The sequence below is a fragment of the Oryctolagus cuniculus genome, chromosome 19 (assembly GCF_051225735.1).
Source record: "Oryctolagus cuniculus isolate XC-2025 breed Fujian yellow rabbit chromosome 19, ASM5122573v1, whole genome shotgun sequence".
NCBI lineage: Eukaryota > Metazoa > Chordata > Mammalia > Lagomorpha > Leporidae > Oryctolagus > Oryctolagus cuniculus.
The window spans coordinates 52,558,594-52,580,722 of NC_142885.1; the positions used below are offsets into that span (position 1 = coordinate 52,558,594).

The 22,129-nt window shown below is 51.1% G+C and overlaps 1 protein-coding gene and 1 pseudogene across 1 annotated transcript in view; both read right to left on the reverse strand.

Moving 5' to 3' along the window:
• Positions 1 to 22,129, reverse strand: part of CACNG3 (calcium voltage-gated channel auxiliary subunit gamma 3) — a 98,869-nt gene that overhangs the window by 43,148 nt on the left and 33,592 nt on the right. The window lies entirely within an intron of this gene.
• Positions 7,309 to 7,440, reverse strand: LOC127491500 (U2 spliceosomal RNA; annotated as a pseudogene).

Sequence of the window (22,129 nt, forward strand, 5' to 3'; positions counted from 1 at the left end):
TAATGCAGTTCCCATGGGACTCTGGCTGGGTCTCACGAAAGGTCCCTCCACAGTATCCGTGTGGCTTCCCACGCCCGCCCTGGGGTGTCTCCCTGTCACAGGCACTCCCACACGGTGCCATCCACCGCAGCCACTGCCTGTTTGGGCTTTCAGCCGCCAGCACTACGAGCTAAAGAAATCTTGCTTATTTATAAGTATGCAGCCACGTCTGTTTTGTTAGGGCAGCGGACAGTGGACCAACACACTGTCAGATCTATCAGCAAGCCCCTCATTCTCTCAAAAGCAGGTGGCTGAACACAGGCCTCGCGCTGTTAGACCAAGATAGGGAGCGTCTTCCGTCCGTCCCATCTTGGGAGATGCCACCAACCCTGGTCAGAAATGCGAAGAGGCAGTGAGGTCGCCCGCAGGACAGGACTTCTCCCTGTGCTCAGAGCAGTGGAGGGGTGGGGTTGCTCTGCCAGGCACCTGCTGGCTGAGCACCTCTGGGGGTACAGGTTGGGGTGGAGCGTGGGGGTTTGGTGTGTGGTTGGGCGCTGGCTGTCTTGGGTGGTGCTTCCAGGACCCGCGCTCTGAGACAGAGTGGCATGCCCAGGTTTCCTGGGACGCGTCCAGGAACAGGCCAGAGGAGAGGTCTGCAGTGCACTGTGGTAGTGAATTCTGCCAGTCCCAAGGGCACGTACACTGAGATGCGCTGACGGAAGACAGGGGTCCCAAGCCTTTGTGCCTTTGTGCCCTGGCTTCGCCCGGGCACTGTGTGTAGGATGCCTCTGGGAAGGGGATGTGACCTTGAACTTCTCTTGAGCCAAAGGCAGCTCCCAGAGAGGGGCTTAGACGTGAACTCTGCTGCACTGGCAGCATGCTGACAGCACCTGGGAGGGAGAGAACAGTGATGACCCCAGCACCAGTGTCAGACACAGGCAGGACCAGTTTGCCTCTGCCTCCTATTAGCTGGGAGACCTTGGGTAAATCAGCCACTCAGAGCCTCATTTACCCCAGCTGTGAAATGGGGACAAGGTCAAGAGGGACTTTTTTTTTTTTTTTTTTTTTTTTTGTAAAAGTAATATTTAAGGGGCCAGCACTGTGGTGTGGTAGGCTAAACCTCTGCTGGGGGTGCCGGCATCCCATATGGACCACTGTTCAAATCCCGGCTGCTCCACTTCCGATCCAGCTCTCTGTTACGGCCTGGGAAAGCAGTAGAAGATGGTCCAAGTGCTTGGGCCTCTGCATTTGCATAGGAGACCTGGAAGAAGCTCCTGGCTCCTGACTTTGGATCAGCCCAGCTCCGGCCATTGTGTCCACTTGGGGAGTGAACCAAAGGATGGAAGACCCCTCTTTTCTGTCTGTCTGTCTGTCTGTCTCTCTTTCTCTCTCTGCCTCTGCCTCTCTGTTGGTAACTCTGTCTCTCAAATAAATAAATACATCTTTTTAAAAAAGGTAACATTAACATTTTTTCCCATTTTATTTGAAAGGCATAGAGATGGAGGAATAGACAGAAACAGAGAGAGAGACCTACCAGCTGGTTCACAGCCCAGATGCCCGCAACAGCCAGGGCTGAGCCAAGCTGAGACCAAAAGCCAGGGATTCAGTCCAGGTCTCCCATGTAGGTGGCCAGGGTCCAGGCGCTTTTGTCATCACCTGCTGCCTCCCAGCAGGTGTGCATCTGCTGGAAGTTGGAGGAGCTTGGACTTCACCCAGGCACTCTGATGTGGGATCCAGGTATCCTGAGCAATAGCTTCCCGCTGCACCAAATGGCCATCGTCAAGAGGGGCTTCCTGGGCGTGAGCTTAGTGCTGAATGAGGGATTGCCAGGGAAGGTGTGGCTGGACACTTGTCACGCTTGTGGGGAGCAACTCGGACTAGACTGTTACTGGAATTAAGACTTATTCTATGCATCTGCTTTCCCACAATATGGCGCTGGGAGAGGAGGAAACAGCTTCTACACAGCTGCCTCCAGTTCAACCAATAAACAGCAGGACCTGCTCCTGATTGGAGGAGAGCAGCGTACTCGGCGTGTGGGTAGCAGAGTTGGGACTGGTGGAAGAGGACTATAAAGGAGGAGAGAGACAACATGCACCGGGAGCATCTAAGAGGAACACCTGAGCAGCCCCCGAGAGAGCCGGCTGGCGGTGTGCCGCTCCCCCGCGGAAGTGGGGAAAGTGGCAGGGGGAACCGCCCTTCCACGGAGGTGGAAGGGACGGTAGCCAACCCGGGAAGAACCAGCAGCAAACCCGGGGAGGGCCGAGCAGACGAAAGAACAACGCAGGGTCCTGTGTCGTTCCTCCACGAAGAGGGGGAGCGACATAATGGTGCCGTGACTCGGATATGAAGCCTAGGCAGGGTTTAGTGTCGCTCCTCCACGAAGAGGGGGAGCGACAACTCTCACTGCGCCCGGGATGGCACAGAGTCCCACGCTGTGTGAACTGTGGGATGTGTGTGTGCATGCATGTGTGTGCATGCGTGTGCGTGTGCGTGTGTGTGTGTCAGGGGGGCAGATGGCAGTGTGCAGGAAGCTTTCTCATAGACAGCTGAACTTTGATGACACTGTATTACCTGGCCACAGAGGCAGAGGCATGGAGCAGGCAGGTGCACGGTGGATACCAGGACTAGTTACCATGAATCCAGTGGCTGGAAAGAGTCTGAGACTCCCAGGTGGTCCCGTGTTTTGGGGGGGTCAGTGCTGGAACACAGTCCTCCCTTCACCCCACGCTCCCTCTGCACAGGAACCTGTAGCTTAGAGGCTTTCTGTTTCTAGGTCTACCGTCCAGCCTATAGGCCTTGCTTGGGATCCCTGAGCTCCATGGGGCTAAGCATAAGCCCCAGCCAAACACAAAGGAGGGGGAGCAGTGACCACAGTGGCTCCCAGAAAAGCCCCCTGCAGGGATGGGACCCACTAACACCCAAATCGCTGAGGAGTGGCAGATGAGTGGCATTGAGGGAAGCGTGGCTCATGTGACATGCAGAGCTGTGCCCTGGGAACAAAACCCAAGCCAAGGGGCTCATGTTGTCGCACAGCAGGTTAAGCTGCCACCTGCTTATCCCATATGGTCGCCGGTCCAAGTTCCAGCTGTTCCACTTCCAATCCAGCTCCCTGCTAATGTCTTGGGGAAGCAGTGGAAAATGGCCCAAGTGCTTGAGCCCCTGCACCCACGTGGGAAACCTGGAAGAAGCTCCTGGCTCCTGGCTGCAGCCTGGCCCAGCCCCAGCTGTTGGAGCCATTTGGGAAATGAAGCAGCAGATAGAATAACTCCCTCCCTCTCTCTCTCTCTCTCTCTCTCTCTAACTCTGTCTTTCAAATAAATAAACAAATCTTAAATAACAATAATAATAATAAAGCCAAGACAATCTGGTAAATGTGCCAGCCAATTACTGGGCAGTGAAAGCAGGGTGTGATCTGCTCTGGGATCTTTGCTTTCCCCCCTCTTTTTAAAGAGACTTTATTTTACTTTCCAGAGCAGTTTTAGGTTCACAGTGAAATTGAGCGTAAGTGCAAAGATTTCCCACGTCCCTGCCGCATCCTCACACATGCCCAGGCTCCCGCATGAACAGCAGCCTCGCCAGCATGGGACTTGGTCACGGTCATGGCCGATGGCCCCACACCAGCGTGTCAGACACCCAGGGGCCTGGGTTTGCACTAGACCTCCTGCAGTTCAGACTCGGCAGGTGAGCCTGTGGGAGACACTCCCTAGATTCCTCCAGAAAGATGTGCATGGAGGCTACTGGAGGCAAGACAGTCATTCATTAACCAACAAACACTGATTGAATGTCTTGCATTTGCCAGGCACTGTCCGAGTCACTCCACTACAGAGGTGACCATGTTGGAGAAAAAGGGGGCTGGCACTGTGGCTCAGTAGGTTAACCCGCCATCTGCAGCACCGGCATCCCCTATGGGCACTGGTTCAAGTATCGGCTGCTCCAACTTCTGATCTAGCTCCCTGCTAATGCGCCTGGGAAAGCAGTGGAAGATGGTCCAAGTCCTTGGCCACCTGCACCCACATGGGAGACCTGCATGGAGTTCCAGGCTTCTGGCTTATGCTTGGATGCACCCCGGCTGCAACAGCCATCTTGGGAGTGAACCAGCAGACGGAAGATCTCTCTCTCTCTGTGTCTCTCCCTCTCTCTCTATTACTCTGCCTTTCAAATAAATAAATGAATAAGTAAATAAATCTTAAAAAAAAAAAAAAAACCCAGTCTGTACTGTTAGGACTGAGTGTGTTCTCTGGGTGGGGTGGCTACCACTTTTTAAAAGTTGAAAACAAATGGAAACTCTAAACAGCAAACTGATGACACCTCTTCCCACTGCTGATTAAAAAGACCCACTGTCCCTAAAGTATACATAAGGAAGTCCAGCAAATTTGAATTTTTTTCCAGGATGATACATTTTTGACATATCAAATCTCATTTTTTTTGACAGGCAGAGTGGACAGTGAGAGAGACAGAAAGACAGAGAGAAAGGTCTTCCTTTTGCCGTTGGTTCACCTTCCAATGGCTGCCGCGGCCGGCGCATCGCGCTGATCCGAAGCCAGGAGCCAGGAGCTTCCTCCTGGTCTCCCAAGGGGTGCAGGGCCCAAGGACTTGGGCCATCCTCCACTGCACTCCCAGGCCATAGCAGAGAGCTGGCCTGGAAGAGGGGCAACCAGGACAGAATCCGGCACCCCGACCGGGACTAGAACCTGGTGTGCCAGTGCCGCAAGGTGGAAGATTAGCCTATTGAGCCGTGGCGCCGGCTGCCAAATCTCATTTTTAAAAAGCCTTTCCCTTCCGACCTGCTCTGCCACATGTTAATTGGCTATTAATCCAGACTTGCCAATAGATAAAACCCACAAGTCCTTGTCTTCTTGGAAGCGAGATTCTAATGAAGGAAACTAGCCATTCTGTAAGGAAACACGGGCAGAACCAAGTGAGGTGCAGACAGCAGGAGTGCCACGAAGGAGGCCGCCCAGGGCAGGGGCCGCGAGGGCTGGTGGGGGTGGGGGTGGGAGCAGGAGGGGACAGTTCCCTGAGAAGTTGTATTATTGCTATTTCACTTTTTAGTCTATTTGAAAGGCAGACAATGGGCGGGGGGGTGGGGGGGAGAGGGAGAGAGATCGGCCATCCGCTGGTTCACTCCCTAAATGCCTACAACACCCTGGGGCTGGTTCATGCCCAAGCCAGGAAGCAGGAACTCATTCTGGGTCTCCCACGTAGGCGGCAGACACACTAGTATCTCCCAGAGCGTGCAGGAGCTGGAATTGGAAACGGAGCCAGGATTAGAACCCAGAGCCACCTCTGTGGGATGCAGGCATCCCAACAGCCACCAGGGGTGGGGACCCTGCAGCCAACAGGCTGTTTTAAGCCAAAAAAATCATTTGGTCTGACCCAGCCAAGGCAACCGCAGGTGGAACTCAAACTACAATACATTCTCTAACAGGCTCGTTTTTAAGCTGATAGTTTTGCACAACCCACGAATGATGTTATAAATAACCAAATGGCCCTTGGCAGAAAAAAGATTCCCTAGCCCTGCACCTGCCCCAAGAAGCTGAGATCTGAGTAGAGTTTCAAGCAATGAGAAAACACCAACAGGAGAACCTTCCAGTGAGCAGAAATGCAAGGGTTAGCCATCTCAGGGTACAGGGAAAGGATGGGTGTTACTGGAGCAGAGCCGCAAAGGGAAGAGGTAGGAATGACACTAGAGAGATCAACAAGAGACAGATTGGGCAAAGTGGCACGTGATGACTTGCGGGAGCTCTTTAAAAAAATAGCAGTGACCGGAAGCCACCACGGGGCATGGGGCCCAGGCATAGTTGTGTTTTGAAGCCACCCAGGGGATTCAATGTGCTGCCACCCAGGAGAATACTGGTGTGGAGCCTGGGCGCCTAGCGCTTCTTCAGCCTGCGCGTGCAGCCGCATCCCTGGAGGATTCGGTGACCGTGCAGATGCTGGCGCGGTACGCAGGCTGGCCTCACGGGGGCTGCTGATGCTCCCGTCTGAGGACCACACTCTGAGTAGCGAGGGTTTTGCCTGTGATAAGGAGACTTCTCTGTACAGAAGCCTCGGGAGCCACTGGACAATATTAAGCAGAAAGAAAGCACAGCTTTAGGGAGCTTTTCAAAAGATGACTCAGCCTTCGACGTGGAAAATGGATTGGAGGGAGAAAAGAGGAGGAGCCAGGAGATGAAGGAGGAGGAATGTAGGCTGAGTAACCCCTGCTTTCCCAGGGGCTCGAGAGCCTGGGGGTTCTGAGCCTTGGGCCAGCAGGAGAGAAGTGAGACATTTGCAGTGTCCCAGGTCTTGATCCCTTACCTGTGTCGTCCCCTGAGGCGCTCAGAACTAGCTCATCCGGGTAATGACTGCCAAACCCAGATCAAGCCCCATGGCAGAGATCTCAGAGAGCAGGAAGGAGGCACAGGCGTGGGGCAAGTACAGACAACCAGAGGAACACGGGCTGGTTTAAAATGAAAAAATGAGCGCCATGAATGTCTCAACTCTTGTTGCCAAACACCGGCGCTCTCCTGGGTGGGAGAAGTCAGACCGTAGGCCGACCCCCATGGAACGGGGGGAGTGCGGTTTTCACTAGGAGACCCGAAGCATCCAGGTGGAAATAATACCCCCAGCCCCACTTCCTGCCTTGGGGGATTCCATCAAATGAATCCTCAAAGCCCTGAGAGGAAGAATCATTGAATCCGAAAGCAAAGGAAAGAATGAAGGTCTCAGGGCATGGGGGTCTTCCCTTCTCTGCACACTCCCCACAGGTAGTCTGGGCTATGAGATGCCTGCTTCTCCCAGCACTGCAGACAGAGTTGGCTAATGTGGGTTGCTCTGCCTATGAAGGTTTGCTAAGTTCCGGTGTTGATTCTTCAGTCTCCAGAGAATCTAGATTCCAGCTGATCTGTAAACGCAGCAACCCAGGAAAGAAAGGAAAGTGTTTTTGCAAGACAACATAACCCAACATTACCCAATTCCCTAGTATGTGGAATTCCTTCTTAAAATTAAGAGAGGGGCCAGTGCTGTGGCATAGTGGGTAAAGCTGCCACCTGCAGTGTCGGCATCCCATATGGGTGCTGATTCAAGACCTGGCTGCTCCACTTCTGATCCAGCTCTCTGCTATGGCCTGGGAAAGCAGTAGAAGATGGTCCAAGTCCTTGGGCCCCTGCACCCACGTGGGAGACCTGGAAGAAGCTCCTGGCTCCTGGCTTCAGATTAGCACAGCTCTGGCTGTTGCGTTCATCTGGGGAGTGAACCAGCAGATGGAAGACACACTCTCTCTCTCTCTCTCTCTCTCTCTCTCTCTTTCTGCCTCTCCTCTCTCTGTGTAACTCTGACTTTCAAATAAATAAATAAATCTTTAAAAAAGATTAAGAGATATATCTGTAGATTCCCACACAATTTAAGTGTTTTTCTACTAACAAGAGAGCAGATACCAAGATCCTACACTTGATCTTAGCCAAAAGGCCAAGAAGCGATACCAACATCCTACAAGACCGTCCTGCCAGAGGATATATTTTGGTTGGCTCTTCTAAAGTTTTGGAAAGATCGGCAATCACAGCCAACATTTAAAAACCGTAAGAGTTCACACAAAGATCGAGAGCCTGGTTTCTCCCCTGAAATCAGAAGACTTGGCAACAGTGGGCCCACTTTCCGGCCAGGTGATCTCCAGCTTCCCACAGCCCTCAGCCAGCCCCTTCTCTCTGGCGTAACCCGCCCGGCCTCCGTAGGCATCAGAGATTACGACCCTGTGCACGGATTCAAGAGTTCATTATTTGCCTGCTGAGGTCCACGGCCCCCACACAGAAGACCCACTCTTGATCTGGGATGGAAAGACTGCTTGGAAGCCGTTCAGATCAAACGGCCTTAGTCATAGCTCCCAAGAAGGCGCTACAAAGTGAGAAATAAACACAAAAATAACCACAGCTCTCCATCTGGAGTTCTGCTTTGATGTCCGTGGTCTCTGGTTCTCAAAGTGGGTGAGTTGTACACACAGTACTTTAGGGTTTCATCTCTTCAAGCAGGAAGGACTGCGTGTTCCTCTTATAGCAGGAAAAATGCTATCTGAGGATACGCCATGCTCTCCTTGTGTGTGTGCGTGTGTGTGCAGGCGAAGAGGTTCGGGGCACACTTTTCCTACTCCCCACTTGCCTCTCACCCCAAAACTTTATCAAAGGCAGTATGGCAATACACATCCCACCCACAAGGGAGACCCAGATGGAGTTCCAGGCTCTTGGCTTTGGCCTGGCCCAGGCTTGGCTGTTACGGCCCTTTGGGGAGTGAACCAGCGATGGAATATCTCTGTCTGTCTGTCTGTCCCACTCTCTTTGTAACTCTACCTTTCAAACAGATAAATCATTTAAAAAAAAGAAGAAAAATTAAGTGACATTCTATAGGATACCTGGCGATTCCTTCCCCAACTCGTCAAGGTCATCCAAAGCCAGGATAGGCGGAGAAACTGTCACAGCCTGGAGGAGCCTTGGGAGACATGATGCTAAACACATCGTGTCATCCTGGAAAAGGGTGTTCAGCAAAAACTAGGGGCGCCAGGGTAAAGCATGGAACTCAGATGCTGATCACTAAATTATTATCAACACCGCCTCAGTAGTTTGAGCGATGCATCATATTCACATAAAATATTCACAACAGCGGATCACGTGCTCAGAAACCCCCTATTCTGTCTTTGCAGGTTTTCTGTAAATCTAACACTATTCTCGAATATAAATTTTATTGATAAATCTTTTGACTCAGTAATTTGAGTCCTGGACATTGCATTTGAAGAAGTTATCCTGGCCGGCGCCGTGGCTCAGTAGGCTAATTCTCCATCTAGCGGCGCCGGCACACCGGGTTCTAGTCCCGGTCGCCCCTCTTAGGCCAGCTCTCTGCTATGGCCCGGGAATGCAGTGGAGGATGGCCCAAGTCCTTGGGCCCTGCACCCGCATGGGAGACCAGGAGAAGCACCTGGTTCCTTGCTTCGGATAGGCGCGGTGCGCTGGCCGCAGCGCACCGGCCGCTGCGGCCATTGGAGGGTGAATCAACGGCAAAAAGGAAGACCTTTCTCTCTGTCTCTCTCTCTCACTGTCCACTCTGCCTGTCAAAAAAAAAAAAAAGTTATCCTGAGTGTATTCAAGAGTTTAGCTACATGATGGGTATGTATATGTGTGTACCTGGTGCTTTCTCAGAAGCGAGCTAAAAACCCAGTAACTGGTTAACGAAGTACATTTGTGGCGCAATGTTTGGTGAACTACAATCCACTCATTAATGGGTACAGGAGAATATTTATTGATGTAGAAATGATCACACTGTGTTAGTAAATTAGTAAATGAAACAATACATGACAAAAAAGTATACAACACAATCCCATTTTGGTGAAAAATAAGAACACCTACATGTAGTAGAAAGTGAAAATATATATACCTGATTGGGATTATTTTGGGGGCTAAGAGAACCTAAAGTATTACTTTCAAAATAACTTTTATTGCCCAAGTTTCTATAGTGAAGAATACATTGTTTTTGTATGGAAAAAGAGAAGGAACTATACATAATTTTTTTAACGAAGAAGCGAAGGAAACACAAATCTGCAGGCCCAGGCTTTGTGATAGGATCTGGCTTTTTCCCACACTCAAGACCGCTAGAAAAGTGCAGGTAGAGCGAGGAATCCTGCTGATCACTTTGGGAAACAAAGTGGCTCACCTGGGGTGGAGAGATTCTAGAACCTTCCAGAGGTCTGCCTATGGCCCTCTTTTTTTTTTTTTTTTTTTTTTTTTTTTTTTTTTTACAGGCAGAGTGGACAGTGAGAGAGAGAGACAAAGAGAGAAAGGTCTTCCTTTTGCCGTTGGTTCACCCTCCAATGGCTGCCGCGGCCGGCGCGCTGTGGCCGGCACACCGCGCTGACCCAATGGCAGGAGCCAGGTGCTTCTCCTGGTCTCCCACGGGGTGCAGGGCCCAAGCACTTGGGCCATCCTCCACTGCACTCCCGGGCCACAGCAGAGAGCTGGTCTGGAAGAGGGGCAACCGGGACAGAATCCGGCGCCCCGACCGGGACTAGAACCTGGTGTGCCGGCGCCGCTAGGCGGAGGATTATCCTAGTGAGCCAGGGCGCCAGCACTATGGCCCTCTTTCTATGCTTCCTTTCTTGGCTGACCCTCAGACGCTGCAGCTGTCAGAGCTAAGCTGCCTGAAGCCCAGCCCCATGGAGATTTCTGTTTGCTCAGATTGCTGAGCCTGCTTGGCGTAGCTTCTCAAACAACCCTTGCCAAGGGGCGGAGTGACCACGTGAGTGGGTGGCTGGGTGGACTCACCCTCTGCTCAGCTCACCCTAGGCCATCTCTCACTTGCAGTTCCAAGTCAAGAGGGTTTTGGTTTCAGATTTTGGAGGCTCTGCTCCCGATAGCACAAGAGTTCTCACCCCAGTTGCCTGTCTGCACCCCCTGAGCAGCTTCCACTCAGGCTGTTGCCCGGAAGTCTGGGTTCGCAGTGTCTGGAGGGGAGGGCAGCACTGTGAAGCGGTTGCCTGGGGCAACGCCGTATCCCACACCAGAATGCCTAGGCTTGAGTTCCTGCTCTGCTCCCATTCCAGCTAACTACCTATGCCCCCCCCCCCCCCCCCCGGAATCAGCAGACGATGTTCCAAGGACTTGAGTTGCTGCCACCCATGTGGGAGACCTGGGTTGAATTCCTGGCTTCCCGCTTCTGGCCTGGCCCAGCCCCAGCCATTTCAGGCACTGGAGGAGGGAACCAGCAAATGGAATCTCTGTCTGTCGTCTGTCTGTCTTGCTGCTTCTCAAAGAAATAAGTGCAAATGAGTACAAAAACTAGAGGGAAAAAAATGAAACTGCTTCCCAGGTGACCAGGGCTGAAGCCCATTGCCCCTTGCTGGAATCTCAGCTCCCAGCCCTGAGTGATGCAATCAGAAGTGACCACCATCTGCAGACCCACAAAGACCTGCAGCCCCTGAACAGACCAGGGCTCCCTCTGTGGCCCAAGACGTCAGCCCCTGGGGACTTCCATGGCTCCCATCAGGCAACCCCTTCCACCTCCCCTTGATGGCGTTTTGAGACTCCCAGTTTTATGGTAGAAAGTGGATGTCACTATCCAGACACAGTTGTCATGCAGGCCTAGGAAGGCAAGGGTTAATTCTTTCCCATCTTCACTGAAGAGGAGAGGAGAGAAGGCATGGTGGGGGAGCCTGCAGATCTTGAAATATCCATCGGAGGAGCACACAGCACAGCAAGCCCAGCCCTTCCTTTCTGGAGAACAGTTCAGGAGTGGCTTCCGAGATAACAGCAGCCTCGTCACAGTCCCCTGAGCTGCTGCCTTGCAGCTCTTATCTCAACTGTAATTGATTAATTTTTTGTGCACAGCTGGGTGTCTGGTGAGGAAGAGGTTTAATTTTGTTTTCTGCAAGAGAGACCGTTGATATGCAGGTCTGGAAGAGCTGCAAGTGCAGAGCACACATTTACAGAAAGAATCCAAGGTGTAAAGTTGGGGAAGCCCCACGGGGACAGACGGGCTCTAATGGGGGTGGGGTGGGGGGAAGCAATGGAAACTTCTAGATGGAGGAGAGAGAATCAGGATCCAGAGTCTGGTCATTGAGAGAGAACAATTGTGGACTGGTGGATACCAGGGGCGGCCTGACCTTGTCACCCTGGGGCAGACTTGAACTTGAATCTAAAGATCTGTATGTCGGGGCCAGCACTGTGGCACAGCGGGTTAACGCCCTGGTCTGAAGTGCCAGCATCCCATATGGGTTCTAGTCTCGGCTGCTCCTCTTCCGATCCAGCTCTCTGCTGTGGCCTGGGATAGCAGTAGAAGATGGCCCAAGTCCTTGGGCCCCTGCACCCACGTGGGAGACCTGGAAGAAGCTCCTGGCTCCTGGCTTCAGATCGGCACAGCTCTGGCCATTGCGGCCCTCTGGGGAGTGAACCAGTGGATGGAAGACCTCTCTCTCTGTCTTTACCTCTCTCTGTAACTCTGTCTTTCAAATAAATAAAATGATTCTTTAAAAAAAATCTATATGTCTTCTTGTGGCTGGATGCACCTGATGTAACATGATCCTGAATTGAAGAGACAGGACAGTGTGATGGTTACAGGTGATGGTTCTTGTTCGAATTCTGACTCTGTTGTTATTAACTAGGACCTTGGGGGCATCCTGGACCTCACCAAGCCTCAGTTTCTTCATCTGTAAAATGGACACATTCCTCATGCTCACCTCTTAGAGTTGTTTTAAGGATTAAAAGAGTTAAACACGCTCAGAAGAAGACCACGCATTATGAAATCACTCAGAAACCAGCAGCTGTTTTTGTTATTTCCACCTCAGAATTGCAGCAGCCTAGGTAGAAATTGTGCTAACTCTGGGAACTGAGGTCTAGCCACCTTCACCACCAGAAGTAGCAAGTTGAGACTTTATTTGGGGTTTCCTTTGTCCCAGAGGAAGCCAGATTGCACGTGGAGGCCAATTCCAAAGCTAGCAACTTGTTGTTGATTGGGACAGTGAATAACAGCCGCCACGGGGCATGGCTAGGCTCCAGCTCATCCTGCAAGTCTGGAGAAAGCTGGATTGGATTGACCACTTGGCCTCCAGGAAGAGACTAACAGACTTAGGAAAAGACCGGAAGAAAGAAGTTGCACTTCCGGGTCTACTGGCTGGTGAAGATTTAGGACGTGGCCTCTAGGGGGCGCTCCTGAGAAGCCATGACTCCTGCAGTGGCTCACCTGTCCTCCCACACCTGCATGTGAGAACAGGTACCACGCCTGCCTTGCACCACGTTATCCCCAGTGCCTGGCACCTCATGAATATTCATCCTCTATCATTAGAATGAAAGGCAGTCCTCTGATACCTCGTAGCTCACCCTCACCCTAGCGCTGTGAAACAGGGCAGATGCACCTGCCACAGGGCTCTCATAACTGGCGAGATTCCAGGCCTCATTCCCCTCCGATCCTCATTGTCCTTTCTGCAGCAGCACACTGCCTTTAAAACCTCGCGTGTTGATTTGTTTGGTCAGGACTTGAGAACAATATGGTTTCACCACCATCATCGCCTAGACCTTTGGGAGAACAGAAGTCATTTGACCCCCTCGCCAAGCATCCCCCCTGGCTCTAAAGACAATTATCTCCTCCAGTGCCCTGGAACCCGGGCCTCCTGCCCGTTGGAGGAGACAGACGTCTCCTGCGGCCCGTGGGCAGCATTAATGAACAGCAGCTGGGAGCCCCAGGCTTGGCCCAGGCAGCTTTGCCACCTGCAGGGATGGTGTTGTGTCCCTTCGTGCTGGCCAACACAGGGGTTTTCAAAATCATACACAGGCTCAACTGCCTGGAGGGGAGGCCTGCTGGTGCCTTCTTCCAACGCCCTCTCTAAGATAAAAATTTGCAGATAAGCAAAAGGAAGTCGTTTTACTACTTCATAGATTTTTCTTCCTGCTCCCCTACCGACCATCAGGTGCACAACACCGGGTTTGCGGGAAGCATACAAATTTTTCAGAAGCAGCGAATTTTCTCCGAAGGGAGATAAGGCAAGAGCAGTTTTCGATGATAACACTTTCTCACAGCCGAGCAAGAGGCTGGAGGGAGAGGGTGAATGGGGACAAGAAGCCAGGAAATGGGAACGGAACTGGCTCTTAAATCCACCTGGAAGATTCAACGGGTTTCTTTTTCTGCCCCATCCATAACCTCTCCAGCACAGACTGCAGAACCAGATGTGGGATCTTGGAGTGTGGACGGACTCCCTCTTTCTAGATCTCCCTGGCGCTTTCCACACATGAGCTGACGGATGCTGGGCAAAATGGCTTGGCGTCTCTGATCTGTGTTTCCCAAGCTGGGACTGAATTGGAGCCAGGTCAGGGCAACAACCAAATCCCACTGGCAGAATTTTTCATTAGCAGGTGCACAAGGGGGTCCCAAGCCAGGATTCAGGTGCTTCCTCCTGGTCTCCCATGCAGGTGCAGGGCCCAAGGACCTGGGCCATCCTCCACTGCCTTCCCAGACCACAGCAGAGAGCTGGAATGGAAGAGGAGCAACCGGGGCAGAATCTGGCGCCCCGACCGGGACTAGAACCCGGGGTACCGGTGCTGCGGGTGGAGGATTAGCCTAGTGAGCCACGGCGCCGGCCAGTCAGCGAAGTTCTATTCTTATTCATTTGCATTCTGATGCACTTTCTTCTATGGGAAGGCAAAGAGTAGAATGAACAGCTCTACCGTTACCCATTTGACAGATGAAGCAACTGAGGACATTCGAAGTTCAAAGCAACCTGTCCTAAGATTTACAGCCACTGGGTGTGGAGGCAAGATCCAAAGGCAAGCAGTGTGGCTCTGAAGTCCCCCAGCTGTCAGGTAGGGAGACAAAGCCGAAGAGAAGCAGGAGCCGAGTGTTGGAGCTGGAAGACCCCTGAGGCCGAGAAGTCCAGCCCTTGCTTTCTGTAAAGAGAGAAGGGAGCTCTCCCCACACCCCCACTCTCGCCCAAGGCAGGATCATAGCAGGGTGAGTAGGTCAGGGCAGCCGAGCAGAGACCCCAGCCCAAGTTCTCACTCTTCCAATGAAAACTTCAAATCCTTTCTTATAGCACCGAGACCCTTCAATCCAAGGGGCCAGGGGAGGAGACCTACATCCTCAGTGGCCAAGATCTTAATGGCTGTGTCTACACAGGCAGTCATCCAGATGTTCCCAGGGGCTGGGTGTTCGGCACAGCATGGGAGCGATGCCCAGATGAACGAATGTCTCACTGTCTCCCTGTCTCGCAGGCTCATCAGGAACCTTGGTTTCACCTCCTTTCAACACATCCCCTCTGCCCTTCCCTGTGGCCCATTCCATCTGGGGCAGCTGGGGCTCTTTGTTGTAATCCATGTCGTGTATCAGAATTATTATTATTATTATTATTATTGCTTCTGGTTCATTCTGGCTTAGATTTCCCCAAAATTCCTTAGGACTGGCTCAAAGGAAAAAGCATTTTGTTAAAATAGCTGCGTTGCTTTTAAACAATTTGTCCTCCTACTCACTTCTTCTTTTTGGAAGACAGAGACTGAATATAGATTTGTGGGAGAGAGATAAAGAGAGAAGCGGAGAAGAGGAGTAGAAAGGAAGAAGGGGCGAGGGGATGGGAGAGAGAGCAGGAGAAAGGAGGGAGGGGGCAGGGCTGTGTGGAGTCGCAGCTCCCAGGGGTGCTGCCAGGAAGCTAAGCAAAGCTCCTACCCATTTCTGGACTATCTGCAGCCTGTGGCCAAAGACCAGGCTGTCTTTATGTCAAAAAAGGAATAATTGCTCAGCTCTCTACTGACCCAGGATCCCCAAACACACAGCCTCACTTGGCAGAGGGCAGGGGAGGGCTCCCCCTCTCACCCCCCCCCCACCCCCCAAGAAGAGCTGGGGAAGTCTAGAGGGAGCAGGCCCACACTGCCCTGGGCACAGCGACACCTGCTGCCTCCGTATCCCAGTGATTGAAAACCAGAGCTGCTTGGCGCAGTGGGACAGGAATGCATATTCAAATCCCTCCCTCCCTGCTCTAAACTTAGCTGCCACCCTGCTCATCCGAATGCCTGGCTCCTCCACGTACCCCCTTATCCGTTACCCACTCCACCTGTGCCCAAGGCCACAGCTGTCACTCCTTGTCCCCTCACTTTGTCTGTAACCGCCCCTCATTGGCCTCAGGCACTCTCTCCCCACATCCTAACTCCATTGTGCCTGTCTTCCTAAGGATCTCTTCCTTAACCCCTCCTGGGACTCAACCTAGCTGGTGACCTTACCTCCCGTTCACCCCCTGACCGACCCTCACACGGAGGTGGGCTCCACTCAGCCCCATCTCACCTGCACCCCTCCCCTTAATTCTCATCAACACCATGTGAGGTCATGCTGTTGCGGTCTCCTCCCTCCCCTTTTTTTTAAGCAGATGAGGAAATGGAAAACAGAGAGGTTAGGAAACAGAACAGCCTGACTCCCAGCATCTCACTCCTAACCGTTAAGCCACGATAACTCAACCCCATGCATCCGCCTCTCCCTTAGGCTCAGTTTTTCCAAGGAGGGTCCTGAAATGGCCTTTTATCCAGGCTCAGTTCTTTGAAAGGTCCCTTGTCCTCCTCCCCTATGACTCCGCTGGTTCCACTCCTCACTGTGAACCTATGGGCGCCCCGCTGTGCCCATGGATTCCGCAACCATGGATTCAACCAACCGTGGATCAAAATTACTCAGAAACAAAATTGCAGCTGCTTTGAATATGCACGGACTTCTCTGTTTTGGTCATGATTCCCTAATGTATCAGGTACTAGATGTAACCTAGAGATGAGTTAAAGCAGACAGGAGATATCAATGTTATGCCATTTTATTTTTTAAAAAAGATTTGTTCATTTATTTAAAAGGCAGTTATGGGGGAAAGGGAGAGAGATCTTCCATCCACCAGGTCACTCTCCAAATGGCTGCAATGGCTGAAGCTGGGCCAGGCCAAAGCCAGGAACCTGGAACTCCATCTGAGTCTCCCACAAGGGCAGCAAGGACCCGAGCACTTAGTCCATTTTCTGCTGTTTTCCCAGGCACATTAACAGGAAGCTGGATCAGAAGTAGAGCAGCCAGGACTCAAACCAACACACTGATACGGGACGCTGGCATTGTAGGCAGTCCATCCTGCTGCACCACAATGCCAGCCCCATACTGCACCATTTCCTATGAGGGATTTGAGCTTCGGTGAGGGACAAGTGTCCCAGACCAGTGTCTGGAGGACAGCAAGGGACACCTGTACTGTGTGGTTGGTACTGAAGTGACAAGATGGAACAGCTGCACTTGAACATGTGTGGGGTGTGCACTCCTCACGGGTGGTGTCACAAGGTCCTAGCCAGAACAGTGGCTGGGAGGAACGAGAGCTGCAGAGCTGGCCGATCCCCCTACCCCCCACCTTCTCCAAGGCATTCTGAGTGTCCCTCTGGCTCAAGACAGACCAGCAACGGTGTCTCACCTACAACCAACAACTACAGCCTGGAGTGCTAACCGCATGCCAAGGCGAAGCGAAATATTTCATCGATCATAACCTCACCTGATTTCTATAACGACCCTAAAGGGAGAAGTTCTGTTATCCGGTCCACATACAGATGAACCTTGAGTCTCGGGTGGGTGGCAGGATGTATCCGAGATCACGCAGTGAGTAAGTGGCAGAGCCAGGACCCACGCCCAGTGTCCGGCCTTCGGTACTCCGCGTCAACACAGTGCACCTTTGCTCCGGGGGTCCCGCCATCCGCCCCCTCACAAGAACACCACATTTGATCGTAGGACCCATGGTCCTCTTCAGAAAGGGGACATTTCTACCTGATCCTGGCATCAAAGAACGTTTTGTCTCTCTATCTCTCTTTCTCTAAATTGTGTTTATTTTAGGTGTTTGTACAAAGCTGTATTCTTTTTCAATAACAAAATACTGGAGCTGAGTACTTTACACAGAAAAGAGGTTTATTTAACCCAAGGGGCAGAGAGTCTGAGCTCAGGTAGCCCCGTGTATTCAGCCCCTTGGCTGTATCACAATATGGCAGGAGAGACTGCATGGCAAACTAGGATGCCAGACAACAACCCACTCCCGGGAGCACTAACCGAGCTCCTGTGAGAACTACATTAATCTCTTCCCAGGGTATCAACCCTCACTGACCTAAGTTCCTGGCACTGAATTGCACCTCTTAAAGGTCCCACCACCTCTCAACATCTCCACACTGGGGGGACCAAGCTTCCAACACATGAGTCTTCGGGGGTCACAGTCAAACCATGCCCAAGCCATAACACTGCTACTCATTGAACACTTGCTAACACTTCACAATATGATTTCCTGTTACCCTCAGAATAACTCCATATCCACTTTTATTAGCCCCATCAGAGGTGGGGGAAACACAGAACTCCAAGAGAGGAAGGAATTTACCCAGGGAGAAGCTGTGGAACCTGCTTACTGGTTCAGCTCAGCTCCAGGATGGCCTCTAAGCCACCAACGTCTCCTGTGCTCTGAGCACTGCAGAAGTGCAGTTGACCAGGTGTCCCTTAGGCTAGCGGCTTGGGAAGCTTGGTTTCCAGCCAACCGTAGGACCCTCCTTCAGTGGCCATGTAGCTCATCATGATATGAACTCACACTTGGCTCTGTTCTGTCCTCAGTTCTTTCTGAGTCCAATTTAAAAATCAACCTATCTTGTTTTATTTTGTATAACTAGAAACCTCCTCCGAAACTTTCTGGAACAAGTACATTAAATCCACAAATATGTCAAATGTTAATTTTGAATCTCAGTAGAGCTGCTTTGGCATAGCAGATCTTCAGCAGGTCTATGGCAGCCTTTGTCCTAACCTCACCTCAGCCGTGCCACTGTTCCAAGCCTCTCTTATCTCTCTGGATTGGACCAGCCCTCTGCCCCAGCATCCTTAGTCATCTACCCCAGATCTCTTCAAAGTTGAGTTCTCTGCCAATACATAGCAGTCACATTATGGAATCTCCACAGAAATTCCATCACCTAGGGATTACCCTCATTTCCAAGTAAGGAAACTGAGGCACCGAGGAATTAAGTAGCTGAATTAGATCCTACAGTGTGTAGGTGGTGGAAACAGGTGGTCTGGCTGCCCCAGCCGGAGGCCCTTGCCGCTGCGCTATGCCACCAGCAGGCAGGAGGACAGTGGAAGTAGCCTTGGCAGATGAACCCCAGAGTGTCTCCCAGAGAGAGTTCTGCAGGGAGCTAGAAGGGAGACTGCAACCCAGGCCTAAGGGGCTTCCTGCCAGTGGGTGGCCACCCATTGTGTTGAAGGCTCAGGCCCACAGGCTCATCAAAACCCTCGGATATGCAAGGCTCCTACTCCTGTCAAATTGAACCGGCTTTGCAGATTTCAGTTCCATTCTGCCAACTTGAAAGTTTTAGCATTTCAGCTGCTTCAGAGTTATAAAAGCCTATAAAATGCTAAGGTGCTTTTTTTAGAGTTTAAAAAAATGTGTCTTTTCTCCACCATCACATAACAATCTGAAGGGAATTTTTTTTTTTTTTGCAGATTCTTGCCAAATGTATATTTTTAAAGATTGCATTTGGCCAAAGATCAGAAGCGGAAAATCTGAGAAGAGCGATGAGGAAGTTCTAAGGTGCATTCACAGAGGAGGGAACACGCTGCTTTCTGCACAGCTCTGGCTCTGCTGGAGGGGATGCTGTTTATTTCAGCTTCTTGCCGCCTTTGTGTTGGCAGAATGTCTCCTTAGGACACAGGAACATCAGCCAGTTGGGTGACCCAGAGAACACTTGGGCTGCATTCCTGGCCAGGGAAGGCCACCATTGCACATGAACAGCTCTTGGCTGGGCAACTGTCACAGAAGCCAGATGGCCCCATGGTGGACAGTCACTGCTCCCATTGGATCAGGTGCCAGGGATCAACGCCCACTCATTAAGTGTCTGGTGTGTGTGTGCGTGTGTGTGTGTGTCACAGGCTCTCCTCCAGTGTGAATCAGTTCAATCATCATTTTGCAGCGTTTCAGCTTCAGATTGCAAACATCCACCAACAAATAGGGGCCTTGCTTTCTAACGAGCTGGGGATGTGTGGAAAATAGAATCACTCACAGTAGTAGTGAGCCACAGATGTTCCATGGAGACAGCAGGCTGTGCCAAGCACAGACAGTATGTGTGGCCATGAGACAGGATGCAGAATTTTGCTGTGAAAGTGTTGCCCACGAAGCCCAGAAAATGAGAGGACGAGGAGAGTTGGGATGGAAGCTGGTTTCTTTTTTCCCTTAGACCTGGCCTTCTGTTCAACTGTGTGAAGCTACATTTGGAAGTGGTTCAGGAAGCTGAAGGTTCGCATCTGAATCACGGCTACCAAGGCCTTCACTTTCAGAGCAAGGGGAAGAGAGGCTTCTAGGAATCAGAAAAGCCCTGGTTCGAATCCCAGCTCCAGCACTTCCTAATTGAGTGCCCTTAGCAAGTCATTTTGGGAGCTCAGTTTCTTTATCTCTGAAAGGGGACAATAGGAACTACTTGTTGAGTGGTTGTGAGGATTAAATAGGTAGTGCAAAGAAAGATCTAACATAGTGCTTATTTATCACAAGTGTTCAAAAATAATAGATATCATCATCATCATCATCTTCATCATCATCACCATGATTGCCATTTCTCACTCTGCAATCCTAGCAAAGTTACCCTAACTCTGCTAAGATTAGTTCTTCTCCTTTATTCAATGGGAACAATGATGCTTACTTCACAGAGTTGTGAATAATTCTTAAATTCTCGGATAGTGCCAAACATATAGTAGCTTCTCATTAAATGTGAATTCATTTTTCCTTCTCCCATTATCAGTCCTCAACCTTATTTGAAAACCTTGTGGTCTTTAATTACTGAAAATCAGTAGTTTGCCCAGGGCTACTATGCAGGCAACTTCAGGACCTGTGGTCGATAGGCATAGACGGTGGACCATCCCCAAGGACGTGATGCTCCTATAGGTAGGATAAGACACTGAGCAAGATGGTTATGAGGCTTAGAAAGTCTTGGGAAGATTGCTTGAGGTTAATAAATTGGGTTTCCAACCAGGCCATTCTGACTGCAGAGTCTGTAGTTTTTCTTTTTGAGGGGTATGGAGATAGAGATGATGGAGATAGAGATGTAGATGGAGATAGAGATAGAGATAGATAAGGATAGAGATAGAGATAGAGGTAGAGATAGAGACAGAGACAGAGACATAGACATAGACATAGACATAGACATAGACATAGACATAGACACAGCTCCCAAATGCCTGCAATGGCTTGGACTGAATCAGGCTGAAGCTGGGTGCTGAGAACTCACTCCAGGTCTCCCATGTAGGTGGCAGAAATCCAATGACTTCAGCCATCACCACTGACTCCCAGGGTCTGCATCAGCAGGAGGGTGGGATCAGGAGCTGGAGCTGGGCACTGATCTTCACACTTCGATGTGGGATGTGGTTTTCTTAACCATGAGGGCAAACGCCTGCCCCAGAGTCTGTTCTTTCTCATACAACGGTCTATTCCCTACCATGAGAGAATGAGGAGAGATCAAACCAAGGGTGCCTGGTTGCTCCTAATTTTAAGAAATAGAAAAATATATGAATGTGCATGTGTGTGTGTGTGTGTGTGTGTGTGTGTGTGTTTGGGAGGAACAAAGGGAGAGGGGGGGGGAGAGAGAGAGAGAGAGAGAGAGAGAGAGAGAGAGAAGACTGTCTTTTGAGTTGTGTGCTGGGGCAAGCACTAATTTCTCTCTGAATAGCCAAACACCACCGCAGGTGGGGCTTGCAAAGCCCTTTGATAGCAGAATTCTTCCTTCCTCCTGAGCAGGTGGCAAGGTGTGGCATTAGAACTCATGTCACCTTGAGATGCTAAGAAAACAGCAGTTAAAAGCATAGATATTTATCCAGGCAGAACCGGATTCAAACCCCAGCTACAGCACCTATTATTGTGAGACCTTGGACAAATGACTGAATCTCTCAGGGTCTTGCTCCCCACTTCTGTGATGGTACCTGTCTCTGCTGTGGTTTGTTGTGGTTGTTTGTTGTCCCCTCCCAAACTCCTGTTGATGCTTGCTTCCCAATGTAATGATGTTGACAGGTGGAGGAACCTTGAAGATGTGTGTGGGTCATGAACACAGAGCCCTGGTGAATGGCTTAGGGCTGTCGAGTTGAGTGAGCACTCACTCTGGTGGGACTGGGTTGAGTACCACAGGAGCTGACTGCTGGGAAGCAAATTTGGCTTCCCCAGCTTCCTCTTGCTTTGGTGGCTCTCCGTGGCTCTCCATGGCCTCCTTTTACCTGCCATGTGGTTTCTTCCACTAACGCCTGCTTCCCCTCCATTTTTCTGCCATCTGTGGAACAGCACGAGACCTTCACCAGATGCGCCACCCAACCTTGAACTTCACGGCTTACAAAAACTGTGAGCCCACGTAGAGCTCTTTCCTTTATAAGTGACCCAGTCTCAGGTATACAGTAATAGCAACAGCAAATAGACCCACAATCTCTTCTGCAGCAGTGAGAGCAAAACATGAAGACCCGAGCTAAGGCACAATGGCTTTGCTGTTGCTCAGAATGTCCTCAGTACTACACTCTTGGAGGCTAGCATGGTGGTAGTAATGCAGGACCCTAAGGGCAACTGAAACCCAGGGCTCATTTTTTTTTTTTTTTTTGACAGGCAGAGTGGATGGTGAGAGAGAGAGAGACAGAGAGAAAGGTCTTCCTTTGCCGTTGGTTCACC